This window comes from Balaenoptera acutorostrata, chromosome 3 (genome assembly GCF_949987535.1).
Source record: "Balaenoptera acutorostrata chromosome 3, mBalAcu1.1, whole genome shotgun sequence".
NCBI classification, from domain to species: domain Eukaryota; kingdom Metazoa; phylum Chordata; class Mammalia; order Artiodactyla; family Balaenopteridae; genus Balaenoptera; species Balaenoptera acutorostrata.
Window position 1 is genome coordinate 169474072 of NC_080066.1, and position 14782 is coordinate 169488853.

The following is a 14782-nucleotide window of genomic DNA, read 5'->3' on the forward strand; positions in this document are numbered from 1 at the left end:
TGATTAGCATTCGCCCCGCCCCCCATAGCTTCCCGGCCGGCGATTGGCCCACGCTCCTCTGCTGCCAGCTCCAGGCGGGGCCGGAGGGCGCCTGGGGAGAGGCTGAGCCCGCGGGGCAGTGGGCGGGGACGCGCGGAGAGCGTGGCGGGGCGGCCCACCAACCGAGCCCCAGCGCGAAGGGGCGGGGCCGGGGCGGAGCCTCCCGGCGGGCATTAGAAGCAGGTGACCCAGGCTGGACGGGAGAGGCCAGTCAGCCCGAGGCCGTGACTCCACTGCGGCCAGCGCCGCCGCCGCCGCCGCCGCCGCGCGCAGTTCAATACCCGCCGGAGGTGGGCCAAAGGGTGCTAGAGCGCGGGGGAGGAGCGGAGCCCGGCGCGTCCCGGGAGAACCGCCACCGCCCCCAGGAGTCCGCTGGAGCGCGGATCCCCCTGCAGGGGAGGAGAAGAGCGGCGGGCGGGACGCGGCGGCGGACGCGCACCATGCAGTCCCGGCGGGGCCAGCGCTGGCTGCTCGCCGTGCTGTGAGGCGGCGGGATCCCCCGGTCGCCGCACACCGCCTTCCTCTTGCCCAGGTGCTGCCAGGCGCGCTCGCCCTCCGTCCGGCTCCCGGACCCTGGTGGAACGCACGGCCTGCCCCCCGTCCTGCCCCGCCCGGATCATGCGGGGGGCCCCGGAGGAGGTGAGGGCGAATGACCGGTCTGCGGCGACCTCGTTCAGGGGGCGACCCCCTCTCTGAGACGCCCCCACCTGCTGCCATGTGCTGCCTCCTCGGGTACCCAGCCTATCGCCAAACTTTCCCGATGCCAGCCTGTCTCTGAGTCGCGTTTCTGAGCGAAGTGTCCCAGAGACGGAGGGCCCAGGCTGCCTACGGACTATCTGCTTCTCTCAGGATCCTCAGAGGTGAGAGCCCGCGCCTTCCCCTTCTCCCCGTTCTTTTCCCGGTCCTCTGCCCTTTTCCGGGGGGCTGAGCGCTCTGACCTTGGGGTGCAGGCTGGCAGGCCCTGCGAGAAGGGAGGCGGGGTGAGGGGCGGGGAGTCTGTAGTTTGGTTCCTGGAGGTGGAGGGGAGGGGAGGGAGAGAGGTTAACTTAGAGTTTTGGAGACCGCTTGCGGGGATTGTGCCGTTGACGCCCCTCTAATTGGGAGTGGTTGCAATTCTTCTCCCCCACCTTCTTTTTTAAAGAGTCCTTTCCTTGGAATCGGAGCCCTAACCGTCCCTCCCCAGCCCTATCCAGCGAAGAGCTGAGCGCTCCCTGCGGAGGCAGTGCCCTCCCGAAACAGTTTATCTTTGGACGGATTTCTTTAGAAGAAAAAGAAACCAACAGGTTGCCAGTCCCGGCGCCACACAAGTCGGCGGAGAGGGAAGCCCGGATCCCGGTTTCCCCTGCCTGAGCTGGCCCCGCGCGGGCTGCGGGAGACGAGGGGAGGGAGGGGGCTATGGCTCGGCCTGACCCGTCCGCGCCGCCTTCGCTGCTGCTGCTGCTCCTAGCGCAGCTGGCGGGCCGGGCGGCGGCCGCCTCCAAGGCCCCGGTGTGCCAGGAAATCACAGTGCCATGTGCCGCGGCATCAGCTACAACCTGACGCACATGCCCAACCAGTTCAACCACGACACGCAGGACGAGGCGGGTCTGGAGGTGCACCAGTTCTGGCCGCTGGTGGAGATCCACTGCTCGCCGGACCTGCGTTTCTTCCTGTGCTCCATGTACACGCCCATCTGCCTGCCCGACTACCACAAGCCGCTGCCGCCCTGCCGCTCGGTGTGCGAGCGCGCCAAGGCCGGCTGCTCGCCGCTCCTGCGCCAGTATGGCTTTGCCTGGCCGGATCGCATGAGCTGCGACCGCCTTCCAGTGCTGGGCCGCGACGCCGAGGTCCTGTGCATGGATTACAACCGCAGCGAGGCCACCATGGCGCCCCCCAGGCCCTTCCCGGCCAAGCCCACCCTCTCAGGCCTGCCGGGGTCGCCGGCCTCGGGGAGCGACTGCGCCGCCAGGGGCCCGTCGGTGTGCAAGTGCCGCGAGCCCTTCGTGCCCATTCTCAAGGAGTCGCACCCGCTTTACAACAAGGTGAGGACGGGCCAGGTACCCAACTGCGCGGTGCCCTGCTACCAGCCGTCCTTCAGCCCCGACGAGCGCACGTTCGCCCCCTTCTGGATCGGCCTGTGGTCTGTACTGTGCTTCATCTCCACCTCCACCACGGTGGCCACCTTCTTAATAGACATGGAACGCTTCCGCTACCCTGAGCGCCCCATCATCTTCCTGTCAGCCTGCTACCTGTGCGTGTCTCTGGGCTTCCTGGTGCGCCTGGTCGTGGGCCATGCCAGCGTCGCCTGCAGCCGCGAGCACAGCCACATCCACTACGAGACAACGGGCCCTGCGCTGTGCACTGTCGTCTTCCTGCTTGGTCTACTTCTTTGGCATGGCCAGCTCCATCTGGTGGGTCATCCTGTCGCTCACCTGGTTCTTGGCGGCTGGCATGAAGTGGGGCAACGAGGCCATTGTGGGCTATGCGCAGTACTTCCACCTGGCCGCGTGGCTCATCCCCAGTGTCAAGTCCATCACTGCGCTGGCACTGAGCTCCGTGGACGGGGACCCGGTGGCCGGCATCTGCTACGTGGGGAACCAGAACCTGAACTCGCTGCGCAGCTTCGTGCTGGGCCCGCTGGTGCTCTACCTGCTGGTGGGCACGCTCTTCCTCCTGGCGGGCTTCGTGTCGCTCTTCCGCATCCGCAGCGTCATCCAGGAGGGCGGCACCAAGACGGACAAGCTGGAGAAGCTCATGATCCGCATCGGCATCTTCACGTTGCTCTACACTGTGCCAGCCAGCATCGTGGTGGCCGGCTACCTGTACGAACAGCACTATCGCGAGAGCTGGGAGGCTGCGCTCACCTGCGCGTGCCCCGGCCCGGACTCCGGCCAGCCGCGCGCCAAGCCCGAGTACTGGGTGCTCATGCTCAAGTACCTCATGTGCCTTGTGGTGGGCATCACGTCGGGCGTTTGGATTTGGTCCGGCAAGACTGTGGAGTCGTGGCGGCGCTTCACCAGCCGCTGCTGCTGCCGCCCGCGGCGGGGCCACAAGAGCGGCGGCGCCACGGCCGCCGGGGACTACGCCGAGGCGAGCGCAGCGCTCACGGGCAGGACCGCGCCGCCGGGCCCCGCCGCCGCCGCCTACCACAAGCAGGTGTCCTTGTCGCACGTGTAGGAGGAGGCCGAGGCCGAGGGACCGGGACCGGGGCCGGGAGTTGAGGGAGGGAGGTTGTTTTGTTTGGTAGCTTTGCCAAGGTCACTTCCGTTTACCTTCTTGGTGCTGATGCCCCCTCCCGGGGCAACTTGGAGAGAGGGGAAAGGGACCGTTTCAAGGCGAGTACCTGTCCCAGGACTTCTCAAAGGGGCTCAGCTCACGTCTGTTCTATCTTACTGCCTTTTCAAGAGGAACCCTGTTTTTAATTTATATGTAGTTTTCTTAATTTTTAACTTTGTTGCATTTTGGCAACAAAATTTACCTTTGCTTTGGGGGCTTTACAATCCTAAAGTTGGCATTATAATGAAGTTCCACTTGGTTCAGGTGTCTTTGAACTGTGTGGTCTAAATTGGGAAAATATATTTCCTATACTTGTGTCTTTAAACATAATGTGAACAGTGAAAGTTGCTGTGACTGGGAAGTTGTTCCGTGTGCTTTTCCAGGTTGTTTCTCCTTCCACTGCTTAAAGTGTCCAAGATGCTTTAAGGTGAGCTGCTTGTCCCTGTTTATAGTTCCTAAGTTAGGGGACACCCTAAGTCACACCAAGGAGCAGGGGAGCATAATGTGGTTAGGGCCTCCGGAAAGTGACAAGGTTAGGCAATGTTTAGAGATTCTAATGTGTCCGTCCTAGCTTCGTTTAGCAAGCTTCGGTTTCTTCTCTGTAGTACTTGTAATCATTCTCATTCTTAACAGTGCCAGCTTTGCTTGAATAAGTTAGAGGTAGCATTGCAGTGTCCGGAATAAATATTTGGAAGAGTGCGAACCTAAGGGATGGTGATTGGTTGAACTTGAATTCTAGACTGTTAAGATGGCAGCTTTGTGCCGGAGGAGTGGGTGGTTCTTAATAGGCTTCGGTGATCCCACTTTTTTAAACTTGTGTTAACATTTTGGTAAAAATAAACCCACTTCCTTCTTCTGGAAGGACTTAGCGATAGTGCTGAAGAGGGCTCCTTTTTACATTTAAGGACTAAAATGGATATACCTCCTGTAATTAAGTAAATTTCCAACACCTCTCTTATCTGCTCCACCCCCAACCCACCTCCTTTATCATGTTAAACAGTCTTTTTGCTTTTCTTATTCCTCCTCTCCTGGAGAGCTGTGATTAGAAACCACACCCACCCTTGAAGGAGGTGCTTGACCCGGGGGGAGGGAGGCTGGCTACCTGTGAACAAACACTGGCAGCGATGGGGGAAAATAAGTGTCCCTGGACTTTGATCTAGATTACAGCCAGATATTCCAAAAGCGTCGAGACACTGCTCTCTGCGGCCTCTGAAAACAAATGAGACCCATAACACCCTTGCATAAGCTTTTAAAACATGGATCAGTGTAGCAAAAGGAAAGCTGTTTCCCCCCCCCCCCACCTCAATATATTTTTCTCTTCCTCCTCTTCTGAGAAAGCCTATATAGTGATGAGCACACACTTTACTGTTAGAGAACTCTGTTTGCTTTTCTAATCTGTTGAACCATTCCCTCATTTATATATGAAAGCCTATGTATTGATGAATACACACGTACACACACCACGCATACATACTTTACTGTTAAAAATTCTGTTTGCTTTCCTAATCTATTTAACCATTCATTCAAGAAGAGTGTGAGGCCATTACTGGGGAAGGGGGTGACAGTGCATTGGCCAGCAGAATACCAGTGAGCAGGACTGAGTGGGGACTAAATTTAAGAAGCTAAAATGGCAAAAACAATTAAAATTTGAGGATGTCTCCCTAGAAAAACAACAAGTGTAGGGATTTGCGCTTCATTTATACCAAAGTTGGAAAAGTCAGATTTAAGCCCAGGTCAGTTTTTACATTATGGATATTAAGTAAACAAGTGTATAGTTTCCATAGTGTATTTAAGCACTTTGCTGGTGGAAAGAAGCCTGGTGTTATAGTTTTCATGGACTTTCAAAAGCTATTCACGTTTATAAAAATGCACTGCTCTTACACACTCATCCTCTGAATCAAAATTTCAGTATATTCGACAAAACCTTGTACACAGAGCTACAGAACTTTTTGCACATCTAATTCCTCTACTTGTTCAGAAGCTTCTTAGAACCTTGAAATAGATCCCCTGCCTGAGGGCCAGTTCCTCTCTTGTTTTTCAAATGAGGAACTTTTCTGATCACCTTGACCTCTTCCCTCAGTTAACATGTCTTCCCAGAAAGTACATAGATTATTCTGCTGCCTTAGGTCATTGTGCCTAATTTGGGTTTTTCCTCTTCCTTTTTTTTTTTTTTTTTTTTTTTGTGGAGGAGTGTAAAGATGATGCAGAATGTATCTAAAAGTTGTGGGATGATGTGGTTGAAGTGATTTAATTCTTCCTGTTAAAACAACTATTTTTCATTTTGGCAACATACCAAACCTAAAAAGAACAACCAATTTACTTTAAAAAAAAAAAAAAAAAGACAGTTAAGACAAAGGATACTAAGCCAAGGAGAGGCAATACAGGTAATGCATTTGGAGGTCTAGGTCCAGGCCAACTCTCAGAGCTGCCTGTGTTTTCAGCCTCTGTTCTCACCGCTGCTCTCCCCCTCCCTTCCCTCAAAGATGAAGCCCACCTGCTTCCCTCAAGTCTTACCTCAGCCACCCCTCCCGCTACCCAGGGCAGAGAAGCCCATCTATTTATGGTCGCCCCCTATTTCCATCTCATATGCTGTTTTCTTCTGATTTTTATTTTTATTAGGCAAACAATCCATACTCGTGAAAACAATTATAAAATGGAAGGTTGTGGGGTGGTTTAGCAGCTTCTTCATAGCCAGCTCTGTGATTTTAGTGAGGATTTAAGGCCCAGTTTAGTTTCACATGTACATCTTTTGGGCTGTCCCTTTCGTGGTTCAATTGTAAGCAACGTCTCCCATCACAGATTAGGGGGTAAAGATTTAGAAGGAACTAATATGTAACCTCTCAGTAAATCAGTTGATAAGACTTAGGAAGTCATTTTAATTTCTATTATTAACCTCACACTTTGAAGTTGTCTAAATTGGCTGAAAATAAGTATTCTTGGTGCCTTATTGGTTTATCCTTGCAAACCTTTGTCATGTTTTCTCGTAGTCGTTTCCAGAGATAAGCCTGTGTGTGTGTTGTGTGTAATTGTGAGCAATGTACAAGCTTAAATAACGTGCTGACACCACTGTTTCCAAGTTGGTATTCATTAGGCCGTTTCCTCCTGGGCTAGGGCTGCACTAATCCTGACAGCGGCTGCCAGGAGAAAACCTCATGGATCGATCCCACACCGCACCTTAATAACAGCATCCGTGACCTGCAGTCTCAAGTACAGAATGGGAACCCCAGAGCTAGGAAATGTAGTTGTATATTTTAATGAACTGCTACCCCTGCTAAAGAGGCTTCTTTCACTTTTGTGCTCTACAGAAAGACCAAGGGGGGTAGGAGGGACAAAGCTTTGAATAACTGCTTTCTAACACCGAATGTGGCCAACAGGACAGAGAACATCACAAATCTAGGCAGGTGTGAGGTACAGTGGCTGAGGATTTCCTGCTCCCCCTGCATGCCCTTTCTTGCCTCCAAAGTCCAATCAAGTGATCCTGGGAACGAAATACGCCTGGGTTGAGGAGGGTGGTTTTGAAAGAAAAAGCTACCAAGACATTAAAGCAGGGTGAATGAAGGGTAGGCAGGATGCAAGTAACTAAGTAACCTGGCTCAGAACTCTCAAAAGCTTCTAGCAGCTTGATGACAATTACAGGATTTATTTCAGTCTGTGGTACATCATTTGAAGACAATATTACTTCATGTTGTTACAAACTGTATGTATAGTGTGTATGTGTTGTGGGTGTGTATATAAATAATATATATTATATATATGAGAGATGTAGTGACTTTTGATACGGGTTTGGTGCAGGTGAATTTATTACTGAGCCAAGTGAGGCACATACTGAGTCAGTAGTTCGAGTCCAGGGCATTCAGTACTTTTTCTGATTTCCATGTGTGTATAGTGCCTGTCCCATGCGGTATTGTCAGTGTCATGTCAAATCCAGAACTCACAAAGCAGAGCCAGCGATATTTTATTTGTAGACAATCAACTAGAATCTATAAAATTATTACTGGCAGGTGATTATAATTCCAGATCCCTAACACTAGCAAAAGGAAACCCAGAGCATCTTGATAAGAAGTTTTCTGTTTTTGTTTTGTTCCTGGAAGTCAGTAGAATAGCAGTTGTATGTGGTTATATTAGTGTCAAGATACTTAATTTGCTGACCTTATTATTTCAGAAAAAAAGAAATTGTATGTATTATATTTGTGGGAAGTTAAAATAATGCTTTGAGATTTTTATCAAATATGGAGAGTAGTTATTTATGAAAAACAAAGAAATGTCTATTTTTGTTTCTTTGTTCCCAATTAATGTAGATAAATTTTAAAGTGCATTAAAGCAATGGTAAAGCAAATAAGATGCTGTACAAGTATTTTTCTCATGCTTTCATGGAGAGACACTTTTCTAAGAGTATCTGAAGGAGGTATGTGCATTCTAACTTCATGATCAGATTTCTCGGATGTACTTTGAATATAAGTGGCAACGTTTTTATGGATAATAAAATCAAAGAAATTCCAATCACCAGAAGGAGAACTAATGAAAACATGTTTTACCTGAATATACTTCATAGGTTTCTCCTGCTGATCCTGTGATTGTTTCATGATTCACTTGAAGAAATGAAGGAAAATACACATAAGAACAGAGACATTACCTGAGATTGTGTTCTATTTTATCAACCCTCCATCTATACTCTGTACTGAAGCAATTTGGATAGAAGTGCTGCTGTTGTTGTGTGTGTCTGGTTTGCAGTCAGAAACTCCCAAAACTTCATCATTCAGCAGTTAGATCCACAACTTTGTATTAAGGTCTAAATACAAGTCAGGGAACCCAGATAAGATAAGAGGCTATATGGTTCTCCCTCTGTATTTGTGGGTAATTGGTTCCAGTAGTCTCCCTCCCCCCCGTGCCACCCCATACCAAAATCCATGGATGCTCAAGTCCCTTATATAAAACGGTGCATGGGTTTCCCTGGTGGTGCAGTGGTTGAGAATCTGCCTGCCAATGCAGGGGACACGGGTTCGAGCCCTGGTCTGGGAAGATCCCACATGCCACAGAGCAACTGGGCCCGTGAGCCACAAATTACTGAGCCTGCGCGTCTGGAGCCTGTGCTCCGCAACAAGAGAGGCCGCGATAGTGAGAGGCCCGCGCGACGCGATGAAGAGTGGTCCCCACTTGCCACAACTAGAGAAAGCCCTCGCACAGAAATGAAGACCCAACACAGCAATCAATCAATCAATCAATAAGAACGTGAATTTCTAAAAAAAAAAAAAAAAAAAAAACGGTGCAGTATTTACATATAACCTACGCACAATCCTCCCATCTTCCCCCGCACCCTCCTTTATACTTTAAGTCATGTCTAGATTACTTATAACACCAAATACAAATCCTAAGTAAGTAGTTGTAAATATAATGCAAATGGTTGGTGGTGTGCAGCAAATTCAAGTTTTGCTTTCTGTAACTTTCTGAAATTTTTTTCCCTAAATATTTTCAGTCCATGGTTGGTTGAATCCACTGATGCAGAACCTGTGGATACGGAGGGCCAACTGTAAATTGATTTAGAGTTGGCACTTCCCTGACAATCTGGACCGATGCTTAGTAAACCTGAGATAGTTAATTTAGCATCAAAGTGAGTACTATGAGCATTATTAGATTGGTACATGTTAGGGCATTTGGGAGAACAGAAAATACAGCAGTTGAGCTGGATCCTGGTGCAAGAGCCGCTGTGCCTGACCCGGACAGGTCTCTAGTGGGCACGTCTTCCCAGTGCTTTCTCGTTGTTCATTCCCCCCAGTGGAAAAGGGGGGCACTGCTGGACTTAGGAAGTTGGAGAAATAGGTAATAATGCTTCTTTTAGTGATTTAGTTACAGAGCTCTTACGTGCAACAGAATGAGAGGAAGTAGAATGGTTCTGTGCATAGATTTGGGAGCTAGACTGATTAGGGATTCAACTCCCAGCTCCATCATTCATGGGCTGTTGATCCTGAACAAATTACTTAAGCTCTTAGTACTTCATTTGTGTACTGCATCTTAGTACTTTCTCATCTGTGAAAGGGGGATAATGATAGTACTTATATTTTAGGGTTGAGAGGATCTAAAAGATTCAATCAGGTTAAGGTAAGTAAAACAAGGAGGAAGCAGCCATTCAGGCATGGAATGGAAAGGGAATTGAAAGACTAGTTTTCAAATTTGTGTCTGCATAAGAATCATTTGGGGTTCCTATTAGAAATGTAGATTCCCAGGCTTCAGCTCCAGGAATTGAGATTAATTTGGGATCCAAGAATTAGGTCTTTTGGTTCTGTTTTAGTAAACTTTTAGAATTATTTTAGGTTTACAGAAAAGTTGCAAAGATATATCCATTTTGCCTTAATAGTAACATATTATCATAGCACATTTGTTAAACTAAGAAGTCAACATTAACGCACTACTGTTAACTCCAGACTTCATTTGGATTTCACCAGATTTTCCACTGATGTTCTTTATCTGTTCTAGGATTCCACATTGCATTTAGAGAAGCTTCATTTCTTACAGGGACTTTCAGCCCATGAGAGGCAGGTGGTCTGGAGACCACATCTTGAGAAACACTAGGACATGTCAAGGGCTGAGGAAGGTCAAATTGCCCCATCCTCACCACCATCCTGGTGGTGGGGGTGTTGGATATAGAAATTTGATTTGAAGAGTTGGGATGGAATCCTCTCCCTTAGATGAGAGGGGTTACCTTAAGAAGTGAGGCATCTATTCCTAATGCCAGATGAAATGAGTTTTGGAGTTTGGAAGGTGGGGTTGCTGCCTAGCCTGAGGAGATACATCTAGGGTTGTGGGCAGATCAGGGGAGTGAGTGCAGCAAATTGGGAACAACTACTTTGTGGGAACACAGGAGGGCTCAAGTAGTTGATTAAAGGGGATTACAAGGGGCCAGTTAGCCCGTGAGCCACATAAATCCTGTATTTCCTGGAACCTGGTGATAGTGTTTTAGAAATGGGTCACAGTAGTAACCAACATCAAGCACTGCCACATTGGACACGAGCAGAGAGTCAAAGGGTGAAGCTGAGATGACCTTGTTGAGAGAGGGCAGTGGGAGGTGGACAAAACACTGATGCCCTGCGTTTGGAAGAGTCGGTTCCCACAGTGAGGAGATCAAGGGCCACCATCTGGGGAGCTAGAAGTAAAGGTCAGTAGAATTGAGAACGGTAAGATGAAGGAATAGATGTTGTAAGAAAAAGCTAGCAGAGTAATTTGAGGTCTTGAAGTAGAGATCGACATATTCTTGAGGACCTTAGGTCCTGAGGCTGTCACTGACTTTCTCTAATCACATTCAAATTATTTAGCTGCCCTCACAGCAGTTAAGTAATCACCTAACCTGTTCTTTTTTTTTTTTTTTTTAAAGAACATTAACCTCTTTTCATTTGACTCTGGATTTCTCTTAATTTCTATACTACTTCACTTTCCTGGTTCTTTCGGCATGTTAGAGATCCTAAACCATAAACTGGTATTCATAACATTTCTTTCACATGAAGTACCTGTTATCTCATCTGCCAAACCCATTTAAAATGGACTAGTGGAAATTGCCTCAGAAGCCAAACAGATTGCACCTGTGTACAAGGGACCAGGTGTCTCTGAAGGGCTCCTAGATCTTTTGTATTCTTGCTGGCACGGTGTCAGGCTGGCCAGGCTGGTGAGTGGCTAACAGTTCAGATTTTAGGTGATCTAATCCTTAACTTGATAGATGCTGGGTGTAATCTACAGATTCTGCATAGAAATTAGCACTTACCCCTGGGAGAGCCCCTACCAGCTGTCAAGTGCTTTACCAAATAGCTCTATACTCAAGAATGCGGCTTCTGGGTGAGGGAACAGTCGTAGTCATTTTACATGGGGTTAGAGTGAAGTCTTGGGTGATGAAAGATTTTAGCTAACCTACACGCTATAGGTAAACATTTCCAAAAACATTGCATAACCTGAATACAGAGTGAATTGTTTTCCAGTAAATACTGGCTTCAGCATTTTTCAAAAATCAAGGAATGGTATATTTTATAGAATGGGAAAACTAAGAAATGAAATTTGACCTGTTGTAAAACTAGGATTTAGTGCTGTTGAATTTCAATAATGGGCATACAGGGTACATTAGGAGTAAATGTGAAAGAATAGGGTCATGATGGACTCTGATACAGGGTGGAAAACATTTCTCTTAACCAGAAACACTGGGCCCTAAGAAGTTGTCTTAGGGTCAACCACATGAATTTAACATACAAAAATGGCAATTTAATTTGGTTCAAACATACATTTCAAACTTTTGTCTTTTCCTTGTAAAGAATAAAGTTCAGTTCACGGTATACCAGAGTTAAAATTGCACAGATGTCAGTATTCCAATAGAGAAAAATCATTTTTTTTAAAAAGCGAAAAAATAAAATTTGAGTTCAGGTAGTCAGATATTCTTTTATAGTCTTACTACTTTAGGGAACAAACCCTTCCTCGGTATAAAAATCTGGAAAAAAATGCCATAGTTGCCACCCTCTTAATAACTAGTTTCCATGCCCCATATTTGTTGGAGAACCTACTTTGTGATGTTTAAATTTTTACCTTAAGTTGCCTCAATTTCCCATTTATTAAAATGGCTGTATTGCCTCTAGAATTAAAGCTGAAGGGGAAAAGCAATTTTTAGCGATTCCCCTTATTCTACCAACTTGTTCTTGAAGCTACAGTCATGCCCAATGTTCCTACCCCCCATTTTTTTTTTTTTTTTAAAACCTTCGACCGGGCTTCCCTGGTGGCGCAGTGGTTGAGAATCTGCCTGCTAATGCAGGGGGACACGGGTTCGAGCCCTGGTCTGGGAAGATCCCACATGCCGCGGAGCAACTAAGCCCGTGAGCCACAACTACTGAGCCTGCGCGTCTGGAGCCTGTGCTCCGCAATAAGAGAGGCCGTGATAGTGAGAGGCCCGCGCACCGTGATGAAGAGTGGCCCCCGCTCGCCGCAACTAGAGAAAGCCCTCGCACAGAAACGAAGACCCAACACAGCAAAAATAAATAAATAAATAAATTTAAACCTTCGACCACTCGAGATAGGTCAGCATTTCTGCTTAGTAACTGGCATATTACTACGCGGTGCAAACTATTGATATAAACAGTGACTTGTGATAGATTTTTTTCCCCTTCTGTACTAAATCAGATCATCTCTCCTCATCAGCAACTTCACAAGAACAAAGTTAAAGATGTGACCTTAGGAAGGTAACTAAGGTGGATGAAATACTACGGCAATACTATCAGGACTGATGGAATATTGCTCAAGTGCAGTGGCTAGGGTCTAAAAGAACCTTTAGCGATCTGGTGTATTTCCAGCTGAATGTTAAGTGAAGTAGCAGGTTAACGTCAAATGACGTGGCTTGTGTAAAAGTCACCCTCTTAACAGCAACCACAATTCTACTGCTTCCTGTTCTTCCATTTTCTTTCCTGTTCAATTGCTTGAAACCCTCACACAACAAGTTCTGATTCTACAGTATTCCTGTAATTCCTTTCTCTGTGTATTTACCTACTTTTATCTTTCAATGTGCATTTCCATCTTGGCACCATAACAAACAATTCAAAAATGCCATCTAATGCATTATGCCACTGAGCACTGTAGCCAGTGATTTTAAGTGTACTAGATTATCTTCAGGTTGAAAAGAGCGTAAGCTGAAGAAATAAATGTCTACATCTTAACTAAAGGCAGGGGTCAAAACAACTTATGAATGGTTAGTTTGAAAATGCTTTAAGGCCCGACTATCAGAGCTGACTGAAAACATTTGAGTTAGGCAGAGTTGTAATGTTATGTGAATAGTGAGAAGTGTTACAAACACAGTAGCCATATATTTGAATTAAAATAGAGTTTATTAGCTTTTCTTTTAATATAAACATGAGGCAGAAAAACCACGTAAGTTGTAGCATTCTTTTCAAAATAAAACTGCAATCAGTACTTGAATTTCCAAGCTCCAAACTCCATAAACAATATTTTTTGAGGTGGTAGATTGTAGTATTTTATATACCATAATTTATCATTTATGTCTCTGTCCCTTAAAAATGATGGAACCTGCAGCACTCAGTAGAATGTGAAGCCTTGCTATAAAGAGAGAAAGTACTTCTGGCCCAGAAATGCTTTGTTTACAGGCAAAATTCCTAGGATTACATCTGAGAAGGTAGGAGGAGAAAGATTTCACATAGTTGAGAACACTTTTTTTTTTTTTTTTAATATTTCAAGTTTAGGTGACATCGTTACCAATCTCCAAAAAGACTGATTACTGGACCTCCCGCCTTTTAAAGCCTGAGGTAAGGGTTCCTAAGGTTTATATGTTTCCTCTTAAATAGAAATTGAAGTGAGACACCTACAGCCAGGTTAACACACAGGATAGAAAAGCTGTTTCGTATCACTTACTCTCCTGTCCCTACTATTAGGGTCCAGTTCCTTTCAATTTATTACATGTGAATTAACACTGTTGTTCATAATTCCTTTACCAAATCTAGAAAAAAGAAACTTAGGTGATCAAGCAGGTAAGCAGCCCAGCCTTGCAAAGGACTATTTTAAAAAGAGGAGGGGAGGTATCCCCTCAAGTCTTAGTGCAATTTTAAGCTTTGATACTTGTAGAAGTATAAATGCCACAAACTTACAAAACATCATTTGAAAGTTTAATCGAATTTCTTCTAAACTCATTTAGTTTTGTAAATTTTAAACGTTAAGCGTTTATTGTTTTATTTTTTATTTTTTACAATTTATGTATTTATTTATTTATGGCTGTGTTGGGTCTTCGTTTCTGTGCGAGGGCTTTCTCTAGTTGTGGCAAGTGGGGGCCACTCTTCATCGCGGTGCGCGGGCCTCTCATTATCGCGGCCTCTCTTGTTGCGGAGCACAGGCTCCAGACGCGCAGGCTCAGTAATTGTGGCTCACGGGCCTTCCCAAGCCAGGGCTCGAACCTGTGTCCCCAACAAGAGAGCCTGCGACAGTGAGAGGCCCGCGCACCGCGATGAAGAGTGGCCCCCGCTTGCCACAACTAGAGAAAGCCCTCACACAGAAACGACCCAACACGCCATTAAATAAATTCATTAATTTAAAAAAATAAAAAATTAAAAAATAAAAGCTTAATGTTTAAAATGTACAAAAGTAAATGAGTTTAGAAGAAATTCGATTAAAGTTTCAAGTGATGTTTTGCCAGTCTAGCATTTATACTTCTGCGACAGTGTTCTGGAGTATCCAAGCACACTATATTAAAGCTTAAAATTGTTGTAAGACTTTTGGGACACCTTCTATTTCATCACCGGCTTGTTAATTACTGGACCACCATGTTGGCTGGAATTATGAAAATATCCTTTAATACAAGTATAGAACAAAGAGGAAAATCATCACAAAATCAGAAGCACCATTATAGTTAACAAGAAATGCAGCATGGACCCAATAGAAGGAAATAACCTACTTTCTCTGTTTATGATCGCAAGCATGCTAATATGCTAATAAGTACTGCCTGCAAAGAATTTGGATGACATGT

General features: G+C 46.4%; 1 pseudogene; it reads left to right on the top strand.

Moving 5' to 3' along the window:
* The first annotated feature begins 222 nt into the window (after window positions 1–222).
* LOC130707714 (frizzled-5-like) lies at window positions 223–6014 on the top strand (annotated as a pseudogene).
* The last annotated feature ends 8768 nt before the right edge of the window (window positions 6015–14782 follow it).